Source organism: Callithrix jacchus, chromosome 1 (assembly GCF_049354715.1).
Source record: "Callithrix jacchus isolate 240 chromosome 1, calJac240_pri, whole genome shotgun sequence".
NCBI classification, from domain to species: domain Eukaryota; kingdom Metazoa; phylum Chordata; class Mammalia; order Primates; family Cebidae; genus Callithrix; species Callithrix jacchus.
Window position 1 is genome coordinate 56508585 of NC_133502.1, and position 27026 is coordinate 56535610.

General features: G+C 36.4%; 1 long non-coding RNA gene across 1 annotated transcript; it reads left to right on the plus strand.

The window, feature by feature from the left end:
• The first annotated feature begins 5980 nt into the window (after nucleotides 1-5980).
• On the plus strand, nucleotides 5981-26454 carry LOC103789907 (uncharacterized). The gene is made up of 6 exons (XR_013525800.1): nucleotides 5981-6098; nucleotides 6184-6363; nucleotides 17743-20129; nucleotides 20567-20717; nucleotides 22252-22349; nucleotides 25845-26454. It is a non-coding gene; the product is annotated as an uncharacterized LOC103789907 (long non-coding RNA).
• The last annotated feature ends 572 nt before the right edge of the window (nucleotides 26455-27026 follow it).

Consider the following 27026-nt stretch of genomic DNA (forward strand, 5'->3'; position numbering starts at 1 on the left):
TCTGCAAGTCTAGATTTTATCTTATGAATACTGTGTATTTATTTCTGTAGCACTTTTCAGTGTGTTAAATCTATCAGTTAATGTATGGGGACACATATAAAAATCTTGAAACTCAGTGCTTTGCCTGATGAAAATTTTTAACAAATGGTATAGTTTGTAAATTTCCCACAAGTTCTACAACTACAAATAAAGAAAACCCCAATTACTTTCCAAACTACCTCTCCTCATATTAGATTAGAAAACCACTAAGAGCTTTTGAGCATGATCGTCTAATATTTTATTCAGGTCTTGCTTAGAAACACATTGAAAGATTACCTGACTTTTAAGAAAGAGGAGTTCCTTTTCCAATTAAAAACAAATCCATTGGCACACCCTAGCTCTTATTTCTTTTGCCTGGAAATGTTCATTTGACTTTCAGATTAGGGTATAAAGGATATCAACAAGAGAAAGTGATGTTCCTAGAGGTGACATTTTTCAAACGTGGTGTGGGCAGTACTTAGCTACAAAATTATCCTCTTTGTTTTCATAGCATGACCAACAAAACAAATAGAAAATGTACACCGCATAGAACCTAGCATTCTATTTTATGTTTTCCAGGGAACATTACTTTTCTTAGTAATAGTAGCAAATAAAATACTAAAAATGAGAATATAACAAAACATATAATGTTAAAGTGAAAGTTCACAGATGTTACTTTGGAAATTCTAAACTAACCTAACTCAATTTGTCACAAATCAGCACGTCTTTATTCAAGTGAACTGTGAGATTATAAAACCTGAATTGTTGTAGATGAGCTGACCTTTAGCATGGTAGTCAGTCCTTGGCAATTGGAAGATACAAAGGGTAAATTCTTGAAGTGTTAGTCCTAAAAAAGATAAAGAAAAACAGATGGGGTAATATATTTTGTGATACTTAACTGGACACTGGTGGAATTCCAAGCCTATGTCTACATATATAACTTGTTAAAGATTTCTTTTATTAATGATACATGACCTTGAATATGTGATTTACTGGTTTACCCTTTTTTCACCATTCAGTTGGATATTTTTGTGTAAAATACAAAGAATAAAAAAAAATTGGGATACAAGTTATCTTGTCTATTACTTTGCCCAAAGTGGTAATTCACAATATGTATTTTGGAGATACTTTTGTAGGTTGAAATGACACATTCTTATTTCAGATTTAAGAGATGGGCACAGGTGTCTTAGAAGATTGCAAGAGTGCTAAATAATATAAGGCTGTTTTGGTGTGTGAGTTTCGGCTCTGCCCCAGCAGACAGATGCTTTTGTAAGATCAATGACTCTACTATAAAATTCTTGAGCTTGTTTTCTATTTTCATATAGCATGGCTCACGTCTATGGCCTGAAGATATACTGCAATTTTGCAATCTCACATTTGATGGAATAACACTGAAATAGCTCTATTAAGTTTCATTAAAATTTTTTTGGAATGTTAGAATCATACAATATTTTAAGATGACATTACAAGCATGCAAGAAATTTCAAATCAGCCCATCAATCACTGAACACATTTTAATGGACTTTGAGCAAACATCAAAATAAAATTCATAACCAAGGAAATTTTCAGTGAATTTTATTTTGAACTTCTGATTATTTTAATAGTGAAACTAAAATAGAAGACATTTAAAAAATAAATAAATGTGTAAATTCTCTGTGATCATAAATTTGCTGGGTGAAGCCAAGTTCTGAATACTTAGATAAATATTTATGTTTAATATTATATTAGTTATATATATTTTAAATTATGTAGTCGGTTTTCTTCCCTGCAGGCTTCTTCCTTGATATAGAGTGCTATAAAAATACCATAAAATTTCTTCATAGTGTTATTATATTTCATAAATTATTTTTTCTTTTTATCTTTTAATTACATCCCATTAATTAATAATTTGAGTGCAGTGAGGCTGACTTACTAATAACATTACTAGTGTTAGTTGGGTTATTTACAAGATAATGTTAATCTTGTTCACTTTCTTTACTTTTAAATCAATCAAAAATGTGTTAATAATTTATAAAAATACAAGAAAAACATAATATTATTCCACACGTTATCTTTTCCCAAGTTTCAAGTGGCTTCATTGCAGATCGGTGCATTTTAAAAATGTGCATTAATGAAATAATTAATGCTACTGAATTCTTCTTTTTCTCTCCTAATATGTGTTGTTTTATGGTCTGGTAGGAAAATTGAATTATATAAAGGGGAGAGGAGAGTTGGGCTGTTTCATGATAAAATGGATTCTCTGTCTCAGGAAAACTAAACAGAAGCTTGATGACCTCCCAAGAACACTTTGGTAGAAAAGAGTGCTGATGAAGAAGAGAGGGTATGTGTCTAATTCCATCAATTCTAAACTTCTATGATCATTTTAAATTCTACAGTTCCTCTGGGATAATCGTTATCTCCTACTGATGGTCTATCAGAAAAGCTAAGCACTCAAAATGATAGCGAGGGACTGTGTTAGAGGGACTTCCTGGGGTCAGCTGTTGTTTCCAGGGAGGACTTCTCAGGTTTTCCGGCTAGGGCCCTTTGTTTCCATTTTCCTGCCTCTGGCAGGCCAGGTAGGGGCTATGTCTCTGATTTTCTCCTCTCTGGCTCTTGGAGGTGGGGGCTCTGTGACTAAGGGTTGTAAAACAGTAGCCAATCAGGTAAAGGATCAAAGATCAATTAATACAGAGGAAGTTTGGAAGAACCCCTCTCGTTGGACAAGAACACGAATGGGGACGGAATAACTCAGGGCTAAAAGCTCTAGCTGCCCCATCCTGGATGGCACCCTCTCTCTGGGTCCCTTTCCACCACAGTGTGGAAGCTGTCTTTTCGCTCTTCCTAATAAATTGCCCTATCGCACACTCTTTGGGTCCAGGAGTTTTATTCGAGCTGGTACACTCACTGTGCTGCTGAGACCCTTTTCTCCATTCTTCGCAGTTAGGAAGGCCAAGTGCCTAAGTTCCGGCAATAACTACTCTACTTCCCTGATGGTCTAGCGGTTAGCATTCCTGCTTTTCAAACCCAGGCAGCCCAGGTTCCACTCCTGGCCTGGGAATCAGGGAAGCCAACTACAGCTACTCCGGTTACAAAAGGAAATAGGATGTTTGGCATGCCACAGGTCAACATGGGGTTCTTTAAGGTGCACTAGCTTGTTTGGATGCTTTCATTTGTAAGTCACAAAATACTTTAGGTGCACTAAAGAGAAGGGAAAATCATATATGTATAGAAGTGTTTTCCAGGTCAGTTTAGCAGCTCAAGAACTCACCGAGATCCAGGCACCTTGTGGCTTTCTGCTTGTGATCTACAGTGCATCATCACTATGCCTTCCTGGTCAGAAGATGGCTTCAGCAGCTTCCAAGCCTCCCTCCTCAGGCTACAATGTGTCAAAAATACGAAGAAAGGTCAGAGGTTGGGATGGGGTGGAGTAGGGGACTGACAAAGCTTTTGTTCTAGAAGATATCCTTTATATGGGAGAAAAATGCTTTTGGATACCCTCCAGTAGACTTCCTCCTTGGTCAGTACTAGCTTCCAGGAAAAAAGAAAGTTAAGTATATTAAAATTCTAGCATCTTTATTCTCAGAAATTTAGGGCTTTGATATTGAAGAAGAAAAGGCTGGAAGCAGCTGTTGGGTGAGGGACAAAAGTTTCTTCAACTGCTGCTCTCACTGAATGGATTCTCAGCGTTGATTCATAATCAGTTCAAAAACTGCTTGCTTCCATCAGTGGAGTTGAAAACATTCCTCCTTTTATTGTTGCCAAAGATATAGATCCAAGACCAGGAGCATAGAGATTAGAAGACAATTGTCAGAGCAAACGCACCAGAAGTAATCTTGGAGTAGCTAATTGGTGATGTGATCTTTTGTTTATATAGTTTCCAGATAAATAATGTCCCTTTCAGAATCATGTTTCCATCTGTTCTGATGATTTTCCACTTACTCGTCAGCTTTTAGGTGACAGCGGTCCTCTCTGACTAGTAGATGCTGCTTCATGGTTAGCCTCTCCTTCTGAGATATGATTCCCCTGATCACTCTTCAAGTCTCTGCCCCTCCTTTTCCATTTCACTTCCTCCTTGATATGGTTCGGCTCTGTGTCCCCACCCAAATCTCATGTTGAATTATGATCCCCAGGGTTGGAGGAGGGGCCTGGTGGGAGGTGATTGGATCATGGGACAGGACTTCCTTCTTGCTATTTTTGTGGTAGTGAATGAGTTCTCACAGGATCTGGTTGTTTAAAAGTGTGTAGCACTTCCCCCTTGGCTCTCTCTCCTGCCAGCTATGTGAGGAAGTGCTTTCTTCCCATTCACCTTCTGCCATGATTGTAAGTTTCCTGAGGCCTCCCCAGAAGCAAAAGCCTGTACAGCCTGCATAACTCTGAGCTGATCAGCCTCTTTTCTTTATAAATTACCTAGCCTCAGGTAAGACTTTATAGCAGTGTGAAAACAGAATAATACATTCTCTCTATGGGTTAGTCAAAAACCAGTATTCAAAAAACAGGAACCAGAGGGAATGAGAGTGAAGGAGTGGAAGGGCAAGAAGAGAGTGAAGACTGGTTGTTGCTGGGATTATAGAGCCTGGCTCCAGGGCTTCTATCTTTCTTGCTCTCTGGGAGCATGAGACAGCTGAACACCCTGGGGTGAATCACGAGAAGGTTGGTGTCAACAAGTGAGGTGGGGCTGCCAGATGCCAACATATTAACTGGGACAAAAATAAAAGAGGAAAATAAAGAAGGGGAGAAAGTGCAATTACAGTTATTGATAACTGAATAAGGTAGGGGTTACGTGCCAGGAGACAAGCAAGCTTGGTAAGTTGCTAGGATTAGGAGAACTGATAAGCATAGGGAAGAAGTGGATGGGGACGGGGTGACAAATTTAGGTGAGTGTGACAAATAGGGCTTCACTGTAGCTCCCTGGGACATGTGCTTTTCTAACTACTAAATGTGATTTGGCAGATTTTTAGACAACCCCCCTTCTGACCTTTTCCAACTCACAGGATGGTCACCAACCACCAGGAAATAAGTTGTTAAAAAGAGCAGTGCTCTTTAAAAATTTACCTGGACAAAGCCCTGTGTAGCACCTGTATTTGACAATTGCCTCAGCAGGCTCTTCATTTACTACCTGAGCATGGTCTCTGTTTCTTTTCCTGGGCAGATTCTGGGGATTTCTTGTGGAAGATCATAGAATCTGTTCTCTTCAGTTTGGTGGCAAAGCTGGCTCTCTCGTCCTGATATTTGGAATAAATAGCAGAATTTGGGAGCAAAACCTCAGCTCTGTGCACAGTGCCTGATCAAAGAAAAAAATGTTCTGGAATTACAGTGTATGTTTGGTTTTTGAGAGAGACCATATGTGCTGGAGCTTATATTATTAAATCATGTTACTGCTTATTATAGCTGATGTTTACCAATCAAAATGAAACTATTTAAATATTTTAATAATCAATACTGCCATGACAGCGCAGATTGGCTTAAAACCACCCCAGATGCTCCCTCCATGAATAGTAGGGTCAAGATTCTGGTCACTTCAGTGCAAAACTAGGTCAATGGCACCTCTTAGACAATATAATATTTGTAGTGATAAATAATATCTTTCTGGATTTTTTGATTGAAGTTCTGTTTTAAAAATAAATAATAGGATCTTTGCTTCCCATGGGTGCTAAGAGAGGTTTGTTTTGGAGTAATATATCTCATTCACCAATAACTTAATAAAAGCTCTATACAGTTTCAGATACTTGTTGAAGAGAAATTAGATCTGTACTATTTGCTTTAATGTCATGATAGGTTTTAATCCTTAATTTCATGATCTTTGACTAAAAGTTGTTAAATAATAACAAATGTAACATTGTCCATAACATATACTGCAATTTGTACAATTTGTATAAACATAAGCCAATGTTTGGTTTTGGAAAGATTTTGTACAAACATAGCCAATGTTTGGTCTGGAAAGCCAATTTGTACAAACATAAACCACCCACACAACTGCACTCCCATTCCAAAATATTCAGAACTCGAGGGAAGAGAATAAGGCACAGTGGAAAGAATACAACCTTGAATCACAGAGGGACCCAGTGACAATGTGATCTCTGCCTCTGCCACTTTCTTGCTCTGTGAATTGAGAGAGATTATTTCAATTTTCTCAGTGTCACTTTCTTAATCCTTTCCTTATTCAATCTTTTTATTTACCTTGCTCAGGCAACACAAAAGAAGACCCAGAAGTATCATGGGCAAATCATGGACCAAGAACTGGAATGAATATCTAGTGCACTACCCGAACTAAAGACTGCAGACAGAGAAAGGGAAGACAGGGGTTTAACCAGCAATTCAAAGTGAGGTGATCAGCCTTCCGTTGACAGAGTTAACTGCGTGTGAAAGGTAAGGAGACCGTCCTACTGCCCCCTTTGCCTCATTTACACAAATAAGTTTAGTTCACTTCTTTACACTTAAAGGTCTACTTCACCAAGGGGCATTTTGACTTTAAACTAGATGAAGGGATTTCTTATTCCTGATCTCTTTTTCTTGTGCTCTGCTTCTGCTGTTCTTTTGCTTCAGCTCATTTTTTAGTCTGTTCTTTTATTCCTTTGAAGGTTTCTTAGTAAAAGAGTGTTTGAATTTTAGCTATTTTCTCCTCCAACATGATTCAGTTATATTTTGTCCTCTGTCCAGGAGGCTTTAGACACTGTCTGTAACTACTGCTGCTCCCGACACAGCTCCACAGCCACCGCTAACAAAGTCAGGAGACACAGGAGCAGAACTGGCCATCCAAAAGCAGCAGCAGAAGCATGTTTCTGCACCCAGAGTCTTTATTTTTTATCCAAGATTGTGCTAATTGTTTGAATGGTTTAAACTGAAATCAGTAATACTGTGTTTCTCGGTTTGTGAGTGCGTGTGTGTGTGTGTTTCATGTATACTATATCAGGAAAATCAGCGACACTAAGTCATGATGGAATGTGGACAAAGGGATAGTGACAATGGAAATGGCACTATTTCAAATTGTGATATCCTTGCCTTTCTACATCCTTTGCAAAGGAAGGGAGGGATTTGCTCTCACAGGGCCGTTTGTGTCCATCCATGTGGGAGTGTGTGTAAGTGTGAGAGTGGCAGAGGCTAGGCGTGAGTACACACTGCAGCCGGACGCCAAATAGCTCGAGCTCAGTGAAGGAAAACTTGGGATACTTGTAGTTTAAACTATAAAAAGTTAAGAGTCCAGAATTCACCTTCAACTTTGAATATGCTCTTAATACAAAGAAGAAAAAGAAATGAGATCAACATATATAGCTCAGATCTCATTTCCAAAAATCGTATTTCATAGTTTTTTGTTTTCCTGATTGTGTAAAATGTATTTAGCTCTTTTTAAGTACTAATGGGTTTTTAAAGAGTTGCTTATATTATCTTTGAAACCCCACTTAGCTGAAGGGTATAATACAGAAGGAATCTGTTATGCTTTGGGGTTGCTGAAAACAGCAAAGCAAGGTTTTTAAAATGGAGTCTTTATTAAAACAATGAAAACAAAACCTTTGAGGTCCTTTTATATGTCTTGGCCTTTCACTGACTAGCACCCATGTTTTGTGTTTCTGATGCATGGTAACTGTCATGAATAACAGATCTTGGGAGACTCTTTTGCAGCCATGGAGAGAGTAACTAACATTGGGATAGTCCACTCACCATAAACAGCTATCAAGCTGGGCACAATGTATGAGACAACTGTTTTAGACATTCCACCAGAGGCAACACGGGGCCCTGGTCTTAGAAAAGAAACACACAAAGTAAGCTCTGTGATCACCATGACTTTCTCTACCTGGAGGCAGTTTCCAGATTGCCAAGCAGGAAGGTTGATAGCCTTCCAGATTGCCAAGCAGAGCTTGATAGCCTTGCTGAATTTAGGAGGCAGAGATCGCAGTTCAGGGCTATTGTGTGGGTTGGAATTTTTAAGGCCAAGGACCACAGAGAAAGGAACTATGCAAAAATAAAATCTTCCTAGAAATTGTTTTTAAGTCTTTTGCTACTAACCTGTGAATGCACAGTGAAAGACGTAGTGAGGCTGGCGACCTCTAAAAGTAAATATGTATTCTAGAGGATGCACAGTTCTAAAGAGGTGGGATCATGACCAACTGAAGTTTTGCTAAACACAGTAGACATTCAGTTTAGTTCCTAAAAGTTTAGATGTTGGGAATAGGGCTACCTTAGACTTAGAATAAGAAATACTATAAACCTATTTTAACAATCAAGTAGATGCACTATTAATTTCCTGTCAGAATAACACTCAATTTGCTTTAAATAAATATTTTAAAACAATTTTGACTCTCAAGAACATTGTGCCTACAATGTTTAGCATAAAATAAAATATTACAAAGTGGCATAGAAACAAGAAATTGGGGGAAATAAAACATAATATAGACAGACGGGGGAAATAAAACATAATATAGACAGACACAGAGACAAAAGATATGTTGCAATTAGCAAAGAATTTAAAATAGCAACCTTATTATGTTTAGGAATTTTAAAAAAAGGATGAACATGAAAAATATACAATAGAGAAGTAAAATCTTTAAGAAATAGAAATTCTAGAACAGAAAAATGCAGTAACTGAAATGAAAAATTGATAATTTATACCTCATAAATATTAAAAATTTTGCTCATCAAAAACCTAAGTTGAAGAAAATATTTGTGCATATATATATGATTATGGGCTTATGCCAGACTATGTAAAGAACTCTCATAAATCTATTTTAAAAACCCCAAGCAACACTATTTTTAATAAGTGGATGGAAGTCTTGAACAGGTACTTACATAGGGAGATAAATGTCACATACAAACATGTTCAACATCTCTAGTCATTAGGCTTATGAAAAGTGAAACCACAATGAGATATTAGTACATACCAGGATAAATTTTAAAACGCTGAAAAATGATATTTAGATATTGACATGTATTTGTAGCAATCAGAAACCTCATAAGTTGGAGGAAGTGTGAAATTGATACATCCAACTTGGAAATCCATTTGGCAGTATCTTTTAAAGTTACAATTACCTACCCTGTGATTCAGCAATTCTACTCCTAGGTATTTATCCAAAATAAAATAAAATAAAATAAAAGCATACATTGAAAAAAATACTTGTTCAATAATGTTCATAGACGTTTCATTTGTAACAACCTGAAATTCAAAGCAATTTAAATGTTCATTGATGAGCGAATGCCTAATCAATTTGAATATAGGCAATTAAATACCACTCGACAGTAAAATAAAAGAACTACTATACAGGTAAATGTGTGAATTACTTTGAAAACCATTATGCTGAATGAGAAAAGTCAATTGCAAAAGTGTTTATTTACACTTTTCAGTGTAATTTTAGAGAAGACAAAGCTGATCTACACTAGGAGAAATCAGAACAGTGTTGCCTCCTGTGGAAAGAAGGTTGGTAGGGGAACAGAATGAATGGATAGGAGTTTCTGGGATGATAGAAACGTTCCTTATTATAATAGATTTGTAGGTTACACAAGTGAGTGTATCCACTGCTCAAAATGCATCAAATTGTTACATATAAGGTCTGTGTGCATTTTATTGTATGGAAATAATACCTCAATTTAAAATTGAGGTACATGTGCCATCATTCAATTCTTTATATTTTCTTTGTGATTTCAGATAAATTTTGCAGTTATCTATTTGTGCCTGTGGTTTGAATCTGTAAGCTAAGTAGGATATTTTAATTTTTGTGCTTCTCTTAACAAGATGTCACTATACAAATGATTTGTTTAAAGTCTCGAGTATGTCTAATAGATATACAAACACATTCTACTGGCCCACCTAATTATAAGATAGTAAACAGCTGTCTCACAACATAAATTTAGATGGCAATGTATTATAGCCCTAGCATAAGCTCAAAGAAAATAGTCTTACACTCTAGAAAATGGTCAGAATCTACTGGGTTGCATTAGAAAATGTGCACTCATATATATAGTCACTCAACAAGGGCGCTACAAAATTGCCAAGGGTCACAGTTCTGGCCTTTTCATTTCTGATTACTTTAGCAGTTTTTACACATGGCTTCTGCTTCAACAAATGCTCCCACCCTTTTCTTGGGTTGGGAGAGGAAGGTACAGTTTTAAAAGACCAATCTGACCTAAGAATTTTGCCAGAGAGGAGAAAAGAGAAAGAAACTAAGAAAGAGACTGTTAACAAATTTTTTTTAAGTGTACAGTAAAAGGACAAAAAAAATTGAGTGGAAGTACAGGTTGGTGCTACAAGGCAGGGATGGCTGACACATAACCCCTGCCATGACATGTCCAACTAGACAAATGTGTTTCATTGCTGCACCATTGCTGGGATAGTAGTTTTGCCCACTCTTTAGTCTCCAAGTGTTTCCATTATAGCACCCCTGTTTTTAGGAGTTAATAGCTAGGCTATAATAATTTGCTTCAGGGTAGCATAACAGGTCTCAGTCAGGGAGTGCATTTACTATAATAGAATATAGTCTATTTCAGATGCTTTTAGTGTGTGTGTCTGTGTGTGTGCACGTGCATGCGTGTGTGCATGCTCCTGTAATCTAAAAATGTTTGCTGTTGCAAAAACTTAAATTTGATAACAGATTGATTTCTAGACTACCCCAAATACTAGAAAAAAATTAAGTCACTGAAAAATGTATTTTTGGATAAGAAATGTGTTAATTCTCATTCATTTCCATGAGCTTCAGTACCTAATGGATGTTTGATAACTGTTCACTGACAAGAGTAAAAACAATTCTTTTTATTACGCATGGCATTGTCTTCACCAGCCCTTTATAAGTGTGCTTCTGTAAATGTGATTTACTCTTAAAAAGAATAAGTTAAAATAACTGTAATACTATAAACAATGTTTATGGCATACCTAACATCTCTTGAATGTTAATCTCGGGAAATAGAATTTCATGAGTTTCATGGAGTTACTGTTTGTTTTAAGGGATCTACCTATTTTGGAAGTCAGCTACTTGTCTACATATTTTTAAAGGCATTTTATTGAGTACTGATTACTTCTGGAACTTAATGACACTCAGAAAATCACATTGTCATCAAACGCTGATCCTATGTGTGAATGGTTGTGTAACCTCATGGGTAAGCATGTGATGTTCAAGGATAAAACCTTAGACTCATTTTCTCCTTATGGTTTGAAGAAGGAGAATGAAACGTAATGGTAAGGGAGGAAGTTCTACTGGAGCTGAATGAGAATCCAAGCTACTTGGCAGTACCTGCTTTATGAGAGGGGCTGATTGTACATTATCCTTAAACTTAACAAAAACTATGCACAGTAGTATACTTTTCTGCACGTGGCAGAAATGGAAACTGAACTTTCAGACAGATAAATGACTTGCACAGGATAAAACATCTAGTAAAGGAATTTTAATTTGTTGTCCAAGAAAATAATAAATAATTGTCGAAATAAAAAATTATGATCTTTTTATGCAATCCATATCCAGAGAAATGAATTTGAAAAATAAAGTTCTCTGAAAAATTGGGCCATGACCCAGGAGACAGATTAAGGCATATCTTCTGCCTAAGACCCTCTTTATTTTCATTCATCCAAAATCCAGAAAAAGACACATCAGAGACTTCAGGCAGGACCATTTCTCTGGCTCAGGACATACCAACCCACATGTTGTTAAATGCAGTTGATAGTTTTGGGTTTTCATCTTGTCAGCACTGTTGCACACAGTTGATTATTCCCTTCCTGAAACACTTTTTCCCTTGGCTGGAATTGTAACTGGGTTTTTGGGGCGCTGGTGAGGCACAGCTCCTCTGAGAGAATGTTGTAGGTTCTTGGTCTCCACACTGTCCGGAATGGGAGAGGACCACAGCAGATGCGCGGTAATGCTACACTAAGCTTTCTTCATTAATGCCTCCTCAGTCTTCTGTTGTTTGTTCACCCACCTCCTTCATATCACTTTCTCAAAACACTCTTACCAATTTCACTGTCCTCACTGATGACCCCTGCCTCATCTTCCAACATGTGCCATTTCTCCCTCAGAGCCTCATTCATGCTGGACTTCTCTCATTTTCTCTATATGCCAAGCTCTTTCTTTAAGGCATTCACTCATTTTTTTTTTTCCCATTTACCTGAAATTGTTTTTCTTTTCCTCTGCATTGTGTGGAATTTAGCACTGGTTATTTATATATAACTGTTTTTGCCATGTCTCTATATACTGACACTTTTATCTTCTTTTAATTTGCCAAATTGCATTAAATCAATCATTATTTTTACTAAAATTAATATACTAGAAAAAGAAATCCAATATAATTGCAGTATATAAAAAATAAAATCATGATTATTTGCCATCATTAAGAGAAAGTTATTAAAAACAAATACACTTGAATACACTGTGTAATAATAATTCATATCACTTACACTTAACTGCATTTTGGGTATAACGGCCCGGTTCACTTCTCCCTTTTTCTCTCTCTCTTGTTAGTGGTAACTCATAAGAAAACCTTGCTTAGGCATTTATTCCCTAGATGCAATCATGCTACCTATGATATATTTCAGTAACATCACGTCTTTTTTTCCTCCTCTGTAGAACTTGTTATCAGTGAAATAATCACACAGTAAGTTGTTTGATATCTTTCTCCTTTAGAATGTAAGATTGTATACATATGACAGTCACATGTATTTCCACAGCCTCGGTGACTAGTTTTTGTAGGACACCCTTGATATCTATATGGATATTTATTGATGGAATAAAAGAATGCATTAATTTTTACATTAAAACCGTATTTAGTGGGAGTTATCATGGTTTTATTTTTTACCATATGCCAAGCACTGAGGCTGCAAATATATACAAGACATTGTGTTCAAGTTGCCTATGCCTAGAGTGCAGGGCTTGGCTATAGGTTAACAGTTACAGTATAACATCATGAGCACTATAACTGAGGCAAGAAAAGGGTTCTGTGGTGGCGTGAAGCAAGACTAAACTTGCTTGGGCAGTAAGGAAGCGCCTCATATAGTAACCTCTGAGCTATGTCTTAAAGCTGAGATGTGTCCTGGGCACAGATGCAGTGAAAGAGAATTCTAGGCAAGTCAGTGGACGAACCTGGAGGCTGCTGAGAAGTTTTATGCTGTTGGATTTGAGTACCCATGGAGCAAAGTAGCAAGAGATACATTTGCCAAAGTAAGATGGAGTATGCTTATAAAGGGCTTTGAATCCCAAGCTATCCAATATAGACTTGAGTCTATTGGAAACAATGAAACATTCAAATATTTAAGCAGGAGATGACATAATTAGATTTATTTTTTGGACAATAACCTGGCATTGAGAAGGCTGAAGTGAGTGGGAAGAGGCTGGAAGCATGAGATAAAGATGGTGTGGGCTCTGGTGTGGGCTGTGAGTGGGGACCTAACTGTCCTTCCTGCATTTTAACTTTGTGTTCTCCTCCCTTTGTGTGAAAATGGGATTCTCTTTTCTAGGGCTACATCCATTATCCAAAGTATCTATCAGAAAGGAAGAACAGGTTGACTTATCAGGAGGTATTTTCAAGGGAAGAAAGAAAGTCCTTTCTGATGACTTTAAGAAGAGCTGCAGCTCATAATTTATTGCCCATTTCCTCTCCAGGTCCTTTTGAAATGTATCTATAATCTTCAATTGGAACTTCTAAAAAACCTTCATGTCCCATTTTATATACTCCATTGATTTAAATGTATTATCTGTATTTTACCCTTAAAAGGAGAGAAGATTAGATGATAGGTCTTATGATTTGTCATTTTCTGAGCAACAATGTAGAGTTGCCAAATTTGAAATTTATTGTATCACACTGGGAACTCTGAAAAGTGGTGAGGTATAATATTATCAAAATGAAAGAGCTCCTGTTATGGACAGAATTGAGTGCCATTATATTGCATGTTACAGTTCTAAACTGTAATGTGATTATTTTTGTAGATAGGTCTTTTAAAGTGGTAATTAAGCTTAAGTGAATTCATAAGGATGAGGCTCTAATCCAATGTGACTGACATCTTCATAAGAAATGAAGGAGACACCAGGGAGTAATGCACACAGAAGTAATGTGTTGTGAGGACACGACAAGAGGCTGGCCCATCTGCAAGCCAAAAAGAGAGGTCTCAGAAGTCAAACCTGCTGACACATTGTTCATGGACTTCCAGCCTCTAAAAGACTGAGAAAATGAATTTCTGTTTGAAACACTCAGTCTGTGATATTTTGTTATGGTGGCCCTAGCAAACTAATACTGTTTGTTTATGGCTTTTCAATAAAATAGTCAAACAAAATACAAAAGAATATTGAGAGAGAGTGCACATGAGATAGCAGGTGAGTGATGGGGAGGGCCAAAGTGATACACATTCACCAATCCAAATGACACTAATTAGGAAATTAGGAAACCGAATGGAAGAAAACAGAGACAAAGTGCCCATCATTTTATTGAGATGGATTGCATAGTTGACCATTATTCTTCTTTGCTAATGCAAGCCTTTCTTCAAGACAATTGTTACCTAGTTTGAAATATCTCTTTATAGCATTAATTGAAAATATAAATATATTTCTTAAGGTATATTTTATCATTTTGAATGCCTATCAGTAAAGTAAAAATAGCTCATTTTTATTTCTCATTAAGTTCCCTTCTCACATGTTCAAAAATTATAGCTAATAACAACCTCCCAACCTCCAACAAAAAACAATTTTATTGTTCTGTATGGCCTTTTGCAGTGAGAGAATAACTCCTTTCTTTCTTTTAATTGTTAATCTGAATTATAACAGACTTCCAGAAAAGTGCATCAATATAATTGTACAATTTCACAAGGTATTATAAAGTGAACATCATGATATCAGATCAAGAAATATAACATTTCCCTCACTCCAGAAGCACCTCCTGAACACCTTCCTGGTCACAATCTCCTTCTTCCCTTCATGAGAATAGTATTATCCAGACCTATATAGTAATTCCTTCCTTGTTTTTCTTTACAATTTTACTACCTTAATATGCAATCTTAAATAGCATGGTTTGGTTTAGCCTGTTCTTGAGTTTTTATCAAATGAATTATGCTTGTAAGATTTATTTCCATTGTTGGTGTAGCTGTAGATTGTGCATTTTCATTACTGTATAGTACTCCATCTAGTAAATAAACCTCAGTTTACTTGTTCATCTTATTATTGATGGCCATTTAATTTATTTTTAGTATAAAGCCAAATGGAACAATGTTGTTATAAGCAATCTTTTGTACGTATCCAGGTGCACATGTCTGAGTTTTCTAGGGTATAAGCCTAGAATTTGAATTTCTGGGTCCATTTCCAGCTTTTCTAGAATCCAAAAGTCTTTCCGAAAGTGATTTTTCTAATCTCCAATCCCAACAGCATGTATGAGAAACCCATCCCTTCACTTCTTTGCCAATGTTATTGTTAGTTTTTCCCCCAAATTTGGTATGTGGTAGTTTCTCATTGTTTTATTTACATTTTCTGCTTATAAATAAGTTCACACACTTTTTCACATTCGTTGTCCATTTGCATTTTATCTTTTTTGAAGAACCTGGTGGTGTCTTGGCTCATTTTTCTATTGCGTTTTCAGGCTTTTTATTGTCAATTATGAAAGTTTTAATATATTTTGCATATAAGTTCATTATTGATTTTTGGTGTTGGCTCTCACTAGGTCATTATTAAAGAAATTGGAAATATGTAAAAAAGAGGGGTGAGTAGTATAATGCATCCAGCTTTAAATTATAAACTCCTGGCCTATCTTGTTTACTTTATACCCCACCCAATTTTTCGAATTCCAGATTAAGGTAATTTTGACATCATATAATTTCATGTATACATATTTCAGTACATATCTCTATAATATTACATCTCTTAAAATATAATCACAAAACCATTTTCACACTTAAATAATTTCTTTTGACAATTCAAATTTCTTAATTTTAATATGTTTCAATTTATGAATCTTTGCTTTTTAACGGTCATCACTGCTCTGTCTTGATTAATAAAGTTTTTCATAAATATCTATATAAATGCTATTATTTGCTATTTTTATGCTATATTTTTTAATTTTTAATTTTTATGAGTATATAGTAGATATATGTATTTATGGAGTACCTGAGAAATTTTAATACAGGTACACAATGTGTAATGATCACATCAAGGTAAATGGGGTATCCATAACCTCAAGCATTTATCATTTCTTTGTGTTACAAACATTTCAATTATATTATTTTAAAAATGTACAGTAAATTTTTGTTGACTGTAGTCAACCTGTTGTGCTATGACATACTAGGTCTGATTTATTCTTTCTAACCATATTTTGTACCCATTAACCATCCCCACTTTCCCTCCCCTCCCCACTACCATTCCTGCCTGTGGTAACCCTCATTCCACTTTGTTTCCTTGAGTTCAATTGTTTGCATATTTAGCTCCCACAAATAAGTGAGAACATGCAAATTTGGTTTTCTGTGCCTGGGTTATTTCACTTAACATAAACATCCTCCAGTTCCATTCACATTGTTGCAAATGACAGGATCTCACCCTTTTTTATGGCTGAATAGTTCTCCACTGTGCATATGTACCACATTTTCTTTATCCATTTGTCTGCTGTAGGATAGTTAGGTTGTTTCCAAATCTTGGCTATTGTGAATAGTGCTGCAACAAACATGGCTGTGCACATATTTCTTTGATATACTGATTTTCTTTCTTTTGAGTATATAGCTAGGTGTGAGATTGCTGGATCATATGGTAGTTCTTTTTCTTTTCTTTTCTTTTTTTTTTTTTTAGACGTGTTTCACTCTGTCACCCATGCTGTATAGTTCATTGGTGCAATCTCAGCTCACTGCAACTCCGCCTCCCAGGTTCAAGCAATTCTCATGCCTCAGCCTCCTGAATAGCTGGGATTACAGGTGTGCACTACAATGCCCAGCCACTTTTAATTTTTTTGTTATTTTTAGTAGAGATGGGGTTTTACCACATTTGCCAAGCTGGTCTCAAACTCCTCATCTCAAATAATCTGCCTGCCTCAGCCTCCCAAATTGTTGGGATTACAGGTGTGAAGCACTGTGCCCAGCCCTGGTAGTTCTATTTTTAGTTTTCTGAGGAACCTCCATACTTTTGTCCAAAAACTGTACTAATTTACATTCCCAATGGTGCATGAGGGTTCCCTTTTCTCCATATCCTTGTCAGCATTCGTTATTGTCTAAAAGTAATTTTAAGTGGGATAACTTGATATCTCATTGCAGTCTTGATTTGCATTTCTCTGATGATCAATGATATTGAGCACATTTTCCTATGCCTGTTTACCATATATGTGTCTTCTCTTGAGAAATTTCTATTCAGATCCTTTGTCCATTTTTTTAACTGGATTATTAGATTTTTTTTTCCTGTTGAGTTGTTTGAGTTCCTTGTATATTGTGATTATTAATCCCTTAAGTTGTCTCTTCACTTTGTTGATTTTTTTCTTTGGCTGTGTGGAAGCTTTTTAATTTGATGTGATCCCATTTGTCCATTTTTGCATTGGTTGCCTGTGCTTTTGGGGTATTACTCAATAATTCTTTGCTAAGCTGATGTCCTGGGAGTTTCCCCAATGAAATGGTGACTTAAAAAAATGTATTTTCTAAGTGTTTGATACTGGCATATAAATATAACTGATTTTTTTTCTGCAACCTTGCTATAGAATACTTCTAATTAATTTTTAGTTTCTGTTATATTTTCTACAAATGAAATTATGTTAACTGAAAATAATGACAATCTTAATTTTCCTTTCCTAGTCATATGCCTTTCATTTCTCTTTCTTGCCTTTCAGTGCTGTTAAGGCCCTTCAGTGCAAGATTGAAGTGAAGTGATGATATTGGACATCTTTGACTTCAAAGGAATGCTTTGAAAATCTCATCATTAGATAAGATTGTTTGCAGTGAATTTTTAAAAAATTTGTAATTAGCCTTTATCAGATTGAGGAAGCTCCATTCTAGTTCTAGTTTGTCATGAGTTTTTAATTTTTATCATGAATGGATTTTAAAACTCAGATGCTATCTGAGTTTTTATGTATCAATGAGGTGATGTCTATTTTTATTTTGTTCTCGATGTGACAAATTGCAATGCCTTTCTAATGTTAAACTAACCCAAATTTCTGGTATAAAACAACTTGTTTATGATGAAGTCTCCTTTTTACCAATTGCTGGGTTTATATTTTTAAGAATTTTTGGATTTATGTTCATAATGAGATTGGACTGTATGTTTCCCCTGTCATACTCTCTTTATTGGTTTTTGGTATCAAGAAAATCCAGTCTGATACCATGTATTAGAGTTTATCTTATTTTGTTGTTATCTGGAAATATGTAGGATTGATATTAATTTTTCCTTAAGCCTGCTGGTAAAGATATTTGAACCTAAACATTTTGGAGGAAGTTTTATATTGCTGTTTTAGTTTCTTTACGTTTGTCTCAGTATTTTCTTTTGTCAAATTTATGAGTTTTCTAGAAATTTTCTAGACAGTTTCTTCCAAATTTCTCAATTTATTGAAATAAAGTTATTACATATAGTTATTATCTTTGTAATAACTCTAGACTCTCTATTTTATTTCTGATATTATTCTCTTGATTACATATATATATATATATATTTAAATGTTATTAGTCTCCCAATTTTTGGCTTTGTCTTCTCTAGCACATTTAATCATTTATTTCATCATCATTCATCAATGTTTACTCTTTTTCTTTAATGCTTTCTTCTTTATACTTCCTTTTTTGCTGTCCTTTTTGTAATTTCTGAAGATAAATTCTTAAATAATGACAAGCCATTTTTTCTTTTGAATGCATGCTTCTAAGTCTATACATTTTACATGCTGTACATTTCAAATTGTAACATGTAATGTTTTCATTATCATTCAGTTTAGTATACTTTCTTTTTTCTCACATGATTTCCCTTTGATATGTGTTTTATAATGTCCAAACATAGTAATTTTCTAGGTATATTTTGATTATTAATAGTTTTCAAAAACATATACCTTTTATATTTACTTGTACTTACTTTGTCATAGAATATTGTCCAATTTTTATTATTTTGCATTTGTGTGCTATAATATTTGTTAATTTTTTCTCTCTGTATTTTTCTTGAATTTATAAATGTAAACTGCCACACTGACTGTACATTTGGGTTTTTCTCCTTATAATTTAATTCTTTATGCATTTTGAAAATTATGCATTTTGAGTTCATGTAATTGACTGCATATATATTTTAAATTGTTAAACTTTCTTGGTGATTCTTTTATCATTAATTTATATTTAATATGGTAACATATTTTTGTGATAAATTCTAATTCACTATCTTTTTAATTCTTATATTTATTGTTTTATACAAATTTTCCACTTTACTCTTTATTTCTTCTTTCATCTCAACCTGCTTTTGTGGCAGCAATTTTGTTTGGCATGAATAAAATACCTTATTCACCTTTAGGGAGAAATGTAATATTCTAGTTTTGCATAGATTAAGCTGGAGGTGTCTGCGAAATGTTTAAGTCAAGAAATCAATTAGTATTTGGATGTAAAAGTCTGGATCTCAGTGAAGCCCTGGAACGAACATAAAAATTTAGGTATCATTGGCTTAGATGTTTTTAAAGCTCTGAAAAATGGATGAGATCCCCTCAGGTGAATGTATGGCAGTAGAATATAAAGAGCTATGACTGAGTCCTGAAGAATTTCAAGATCTAAATGTTGGATGCAGGAGGCAGATAGCCCAGGGAGAGAGAGAGGAAATTCATGGTGTTACAGAAGACAAAGAATCCAAAACTTCCATAAAGAAGGGCAAAATTTTTCCCAGGTAGGAGAAGTGTTTTCCAACTTCGTTCTGCAAATGGGAAGACAGAGCCACTGATTTCTTGACCAGCTTAGCCTTAAATCACGTAACAAAGTTTACTATGATCTTCAGATTGGTTAAACCTGTGTTTAGATGATTTGGCTACTGGCCTTGCTGAGGATATTTAAATCATTAAGACATTTTGAAGGCCAAAAAATGATGACTTTTGGATTTTACTTCAGGATAAAGGAAGCCATGATAGGTTGAACTAAGTAACAAAATAGAAATCACAACTCTATTCTGAAACTGCTTGAAAAAATAACAAGCTTTACTTTCAGTTTTTCTCCATTGAAGTCAGCAGGAACATCAGTCTGGATTACACGACGCTAAAAAGAAAAGGTAAATTTATTTCAGATTTGTCCATGGTCTTGTTGATTATAGTTGGATCAACTTTGGTGATCGTTATCTTTAAATTATATTGTCAGGAATATCCCAGATATTTTCTGAAGTACAAACTGCTTGGGGGCCGATTGTGGTTAAGTAGTGAACATCTTCTATTAGGCTTTTATGAAACCTCACCACTGATCACGAATGCCAATGCTTGGGGGGAAAAATGTCTGTTGTCAGTCAGAGCTTTAATTAAAAACTATACTTTGTTTTCAATCCAATTTTGGAAAGAATACAGGAGAAAAAGCAAGATGTAAATTTTACAATGCCTTGGCAATGTATCCAATTCTCAGCCTAACAAAGAAGCTTATATGCAGAAAATCTTGTAGGAATAAAGCATGTAAAATAAATAAAAAGCTTCCAGTGCTTAATTCCAATCTTCTCCACAGCAACTGGAGCTGCTGATAAGACACCTACTCGGAGTAATGATGCATAATGTGAAAATGCAATAACCCAGACCTCATAAGTACGGACGAATGCCATCTTTTTAAAGGAAATGGTTGCAAATGTGAAGTGCAATGTGCTGAGCCATTTTCAAAGGTATTTTCATAAACATGGCAAAATGCCAAGGCTTGTTTATTTCCCAACCTGATAGGAAGAGCAAGGAATGTAACTATTATAGGGGCATCCGGTATTTGTCCGTGCTGTATCATATAAATGTTTACGTTCTGTCGATTCATTATTGGTGGCAGTTTTAATGGGAATATAAATATTATAAAGTATGTTTACTACAGATAAATCATAGGAGTGCTGAAGTAATTTGCAGTACTAAAGCTCATTTTGGATAATTACAGTGCCCCTGAAGAATGCGTTTATGTATTAAAAAGAAGGGGATTGTTAAGAAGAAAACTGTTTGGGGTTGGTGACATTCTGAAAAGAGTAGAGGCTGATCCAGTTTGGGGATAGCTTAGAAATGTGTGAGAACATTAATGAGAAAAGATTTTATGAAATGGAAAAAGTGGAAAGCCCCAGAACTTTCAGTTGCTGGGCTAACCTTATTCAGTCAAATTTCATGCAGATGATTTACTGAAACTACAGAAATAAGAAATGATTAGTTAAGATTATGCTGGCAGTAAAGATACTAATATTTTATTGCACATTGAGTTCTAGTTTACATTTTATGCAGAAGTAAATTAGACTGCAATGTTGTTTATCCTTGTTTTATGGAAGGCTATTTCCATCATGGTATTAACGGTTATTATTGGTTTACCTCCTCCCGCTTCCTATTTTATTAGAATAAGGTGATTTTTAGTTTCCTTATTTTCCTTGATAACCATAAGACACAGTGAACTTTAAACACAGTGAGTTAACAAGGAGAATTAAACAATTGTGTCCTAATCTTTGGAAGGTCATATTATAATGAGATTAAAATCTCTCCCCTTCAGGTACTGTTCATTTGTAAACAAGTCTGGCTTGGTCTCTTATAAATGTTCCACTGATTGGATTAATTTCCTATGAAATATAAATTCCTTTTCCTTTCTGACAAGCTAGTCAGAGTCTGCCAGTTTGGTGATTGTTCAAGAAAAATGCAGCATGGAAAACAAAAAATGCTGCAGCAAAGTGAAATGAGCATAAAATGAGATTTAGCTGAGATTGAGGTATCTATATTGTCATTCAAAAAGGAATTCAACAGCCATTATGTGAGTTTTGTGTTTAGGCTGAGAAATTGAGTAGCAGCTGAATGGAGAGAACAGGCTTTTCACCCCCCGCTGCTCTTCCCATAACTATCTGCCCTCTCTCCTGGCAGATGCCATGCTTTCCGGACCCCACACATGAGAGTATCCACACGTGGGCACTTGTGCAAACAGACCTCAGTCCTTAACAAAGAGTGCTACTTGAATAAATTTGTTATTTATGTTACCTCCCTCAAAGTGTTAGTCTTCTCTAAACATCAGTCTTTCCTCAGGGAAAAATTTCATCAGTTTTACTGGGCAAAAATATCCACATCCTTGACTAGTAATATTATTTCCTGGATTTCTGACTTTGGCTGAAATTTGAGGAGCCTAGTCTAATTCAGATGTGATAACAGATTTTTTATTTTATTGCTAAGACAAGGTTTTGCTCTGTTACCCAGGCTGGAGTGAAGGTGTGATATCATAGCTCACTGCAGCCTCTAACTTCTGGGCTCAAGTGATCCTCCCTCTTCGGCCTCCTAAAGTGCTGGGATTACAAGTATGTACTTGCACTTCTGACTTTATTCAAATTTGGTTTACTTAAGCTGGCTTCAAAGCTCTTGGTGGTATCTGATGCACAGATTGCATTTCATAACTCATCTTCTACCATTCTTTCTTTAAAGAGTGAATATCAATAATGCTAATTTTCTGAAGAAAAGAGACCCTGAAGTCTTAGCCTTTTCACACCTATTCCAATTTTCTTCACATCTAAATATTATACCCTTTTTCTTTAAAGTGGTTTCAAATGTGTCTATATGGGGTAGTTAAATGTTGAGAACTGAACTTTCATGTTTCATTAGCATGTAGATGAATGCCACCAAACATGATTGGAAAAATAATTCCTTACAAGCAAATTAGGTTTTTTCGCTGGTTATCATTAGAAATTGGATTTACATTTTTTTAGAAAAATAAAAAGAAACTGAGATTACATTGACAATTTTGAACAGAGTTAGAGGATTATAATATTATATACTGAATATTAAAGTACAATAACATCATTTGAACTTTTGGAAGTTTCTTCCACTATGTGATATGGAAATGCTGGGAAGGGAAGGTCTTCCCTTTAAACAATACAGAAGTGGGGGAAGGAAGTGCTGGATAGAGAATGGCGTGGTTCCCAACAGAATGGGAAAAAATTTTTGCAAACTACCCATCTGACAAAGGGATAATATCCTGAATCTACAAAGAACGAAAACAGATTTACAAGAAAACGAATAAACCCATTTAAACGTGGGCAAAGGACAAGAACAGGCATTTTAAAAAAGAAGACATATATGAGGCCAAGAAGCATATGAAAAAATGCTCATAATCACTGGTCATTAGAGAAATGCAAACCAAAACCAAATTGAGATACCATCCCCAGTTAGAATGGGGATCATCAAAAAATCTGGAGACAACAGATGCTGGAGAGAATGTGGAGAAATAGGAACACTTTACACCGTTGGTGGGAGTGTAAATTTGTTCAAAAATTGTTCACAGTGTGGTGATTCCTTGAGGACCTAGATATAGAAATTCCATTTGACCCAGCAATACCATTACTGGGTATATATCCAAAGGATTATAAATCATTCTATTATAAAGACACATGCATACATATGTTCATTGCTGCACTGTTTACCATAGCAAAGACTTGGAACCGACCCAAATGCCCATCAATGATAGACTGGACAAGGGAAATGTGGCACATATATACCATGGAATACTATCTAGCCATCAAAAACGATGAGTTCATGTCCTTTGTAGGGACATGGATAAACCTGAAAACCATCATTCTCTGCAAACTGACACAAGAACAGGAAGTCAAACACCACATGTTCTCACTCATGGGTGGGTGTTGAACAGTGAGAACACATGGACACAGGGAGGGAAGCATCACACACTGGGGTCTGTTGGGGGGGAATGGGGGAGGGTCAGTGAGGGGTAGGGAGGTTGGGGAGGGATAGCATGGGGAGAAATGCCAGATATAGGTGACAGGGGGATGGAGGCAGCAAACCACATTGCCATGTATGTACCTATGCAACTATCCTTCATGTTCTGCACATGTACCCCGAACCTAAAGTGCAATTATATATGAGAATGGTGTGGTTCCAGGCTAGGGCTCCACCCCTGGGCCTGTGCCTGTGCCCATGGACCTAGGTGAAGACAGGCATTTTTGTTTTCCTGCCCAAATATTGCATTTCCCAAGACCACCCTGGCCTGCCACACTGCCATCCTGTGCCCAGAAAAATCCAAGACCCCACGTGGCAGATACACAAATGGCTGGACATTGAGAGGCGCACATCAGTGAAGGAACATACAGGCAGCTGGACCTTGAGAGGGATGCACTGGCCGTTGAGAGGGATGCACTGGCATAGGAGCACACGGCACTCTGGCAGGCCATCAAAGAGCAGAACAATGGGATGGGGGGCAGTTCAGAGAAGAGTTGGGACACCGAGTGGCCTTATTCCAGGGGAAAACATCCCTCTTCTGGCTCCCCCATCTGCTGAAAGCTACTTTCATTCAATAAAGCCTTGCACTCATTCTCCAAGCTCACGCATGATCCCATAGTTGTGGTGTAACAAGGCAAGAATCCCTGGATACAGAAACGCCTCTGTCCTTGCGATAAGGCAGGGGTCTAATTGAGCTGACTAACACACGCTACCTAGGGACAGCTAAACTAAAAGGGCACCCTGTATTACACTGCCACTGGGGCTTCAGGAGCTGTAAACATAAACCCTTCGACCCTGCCGTGGGGTTGGAGCCCACAGCCTTTCTGTCTGCATGCTCCCTAGAGATCTGAGCAGCAAGGCACCGAAGAAGTGAGCCACACCCCCATTGCACGCCCTGAAAGGGAGACAAGGGAACCTTTCCTGTTTCTTATGCAATATGTAGTTTTTACTTTAGTACTTTCCCTAGTCTAGAAATCTATTTTCCATGGTAAATAAATCTTCTAAATCCAGAGAAAAATTTTTTGATGCCACAGTATATATCTAATGTATACATATGTCATCTAGGATAATTTTTTTTTATATCCTCCCCACACTCGACTGCTTCACTATTGTGCTCATTATGAATTATTAGTCAAATTTGGAGAAGTCTATACGTCAGCAATCAACATTTCAGGTTAAATCTCTGGTTAACTGGTAGCAGTTCCCCTGGTAGCAGAAGACCCATATCAAAACCCCATAATATTTCAGCCTCCAAAATTAACCAATCAATCCAACATAAAATCCAAGATTACAGAGCTGAACAGACTCGTTACTATTACTTGTTGCCTGTAATTTGGATAAGTTATTTTACCTCTTTGAAGATCAATGTCCCCATCTATAAAATGGCTATATTAATACTTACCTTGAAAGAGTTATGAGACTGAATGAGATGTAAAACTCCCAGCACAGACTCTGGAACATGGAAGGTGCTTAGTTTCATATATATATATATATATAAGCGTATATATATGCTTCTTATTAACAGTCATATAATGTGAATATATATGTGTGTGTGTGTGTATGCTCATTATTAACAGTCATGATTGACCTGCACACTTTGTATCTCCTGCTCCTATGCTTCTCCACATAAACTTTATATTACATGAGTTCTGCTTCTCCCTGCCATAGAACTCACCTTACATTTGACCTTGCTGGGTCCCCCACTCATGGGAGTGAATATTACACTTTGCTGGCACTGAAGCTGGTCTCAGTACCTGCTAAGTTAGGAGGGGTTGCATCTAAAACTGGCTTACCTGGCATCACACTTTCCAGTGTAATAACACCTCTATCATACAACCATTTTCCCCTATCACTACTACATGAAATCTGGATACTTTCTATTCCAGAGGGCTCCAGGGGTGTTGAAGTGTGAGTGCACTGAGAAGGAATAACATCATGAAGAGTCTAGAGTGTACCATGAAGCTAACACCCATTATTTTATTTAATCTTCATAGTATTTCTGAGTGAGATATTATGTTGCCCATTATAATTCAAATAATATAAATATTTTGTCTTGGTTTATGCAGCTAGTATGTGTCAGAGCTGGAAGGAGGATGCAGATCTTTTGATTTCAAGTTCAAGAACACCATCGATATTGGTCTCAGGGAGCTGTAACTTCAAAACCAATGGATGTATCTTAGAGGGGAATGAGGTGAAAAGAAAACTCTAGCTGTAAAGATGCTAAATCAGCTGTGTACCTCCTGGCTCTGCTTCTGCCTACTCCTTAATTCCCACTGGGTTTGTTGCCTGATTTATCTCATAGATTCTATGATTATACATTGAATTGATCTTCAGCATCTGGTCCTGGCTGTGCTGCTGGTTCTTTTTTTCTTCAATGATCAGGTTTTTCATCTTGTCCATCATCTTCTGGACCTCAAATACCTGCCAAAGACTAGATTTTGCCTTAATTTAGTGGCCTTGAACTCTACTGATGATATGAAGCAACGCTGCTCTAGCTGGTAGAGAAGGAAAATGTCTAAGACCTATGGACCTTACTTGAGAACGAACTTTTAAAAACAAATATAACATATTCCCAGGCAGTTCCAAAACTTGTGTTTTATATGTTAAAATGTGTTTACACTAATATAAAATTTAACTGTCTTTTTATTATTACCAATAAACCAAGTAATGCCAATTAATTGAGCCGTGTTTCTTAAACAGTATTTTACAATTAACTGTGATTAGTTTACTTGGCTCAGGCTTTCACCTGATTCTTGGCTTTTGTTTATGTATCCACATCTTCAAGGTTAAGTAATTTACATTGTCATTATGTTCTGTGGTTAAAATTTGCATAGCATGAGTATTACTTTTCATTTCCAGGTCAACTTGTCTCCCAAGTCTGGTGTAGTCTCAGGAATTACTCCTTAGAGTGAAAATGTAAAGAGGAAACCTTGGGGGAGGATCCAAGATGGCCGAATAGGAAAAGCTCTGGGGTGCAGTTCCCGGCAAGAACAAGGCAGACGGTGAGTGCTCACTGCATTTCCAAACAAATTTTCACTGCCCACAGACCAGGAGATTCCCGGACAGAAAAGTGCCACAAGTTTTCAGCATGGCAGTTTCAGCTGGTGCCGTGTTGGCGCACAGAAACTTGCACAAATCTGGGTGGCCATTTCAACTGGAGCCTGGACCACCTGGGAGACAGAGCCACCTATTCAACTGAAAGGGAGGGGGCAGAGACAAGGAGCCAGGTGATCTGGCTTGGCAGGTAC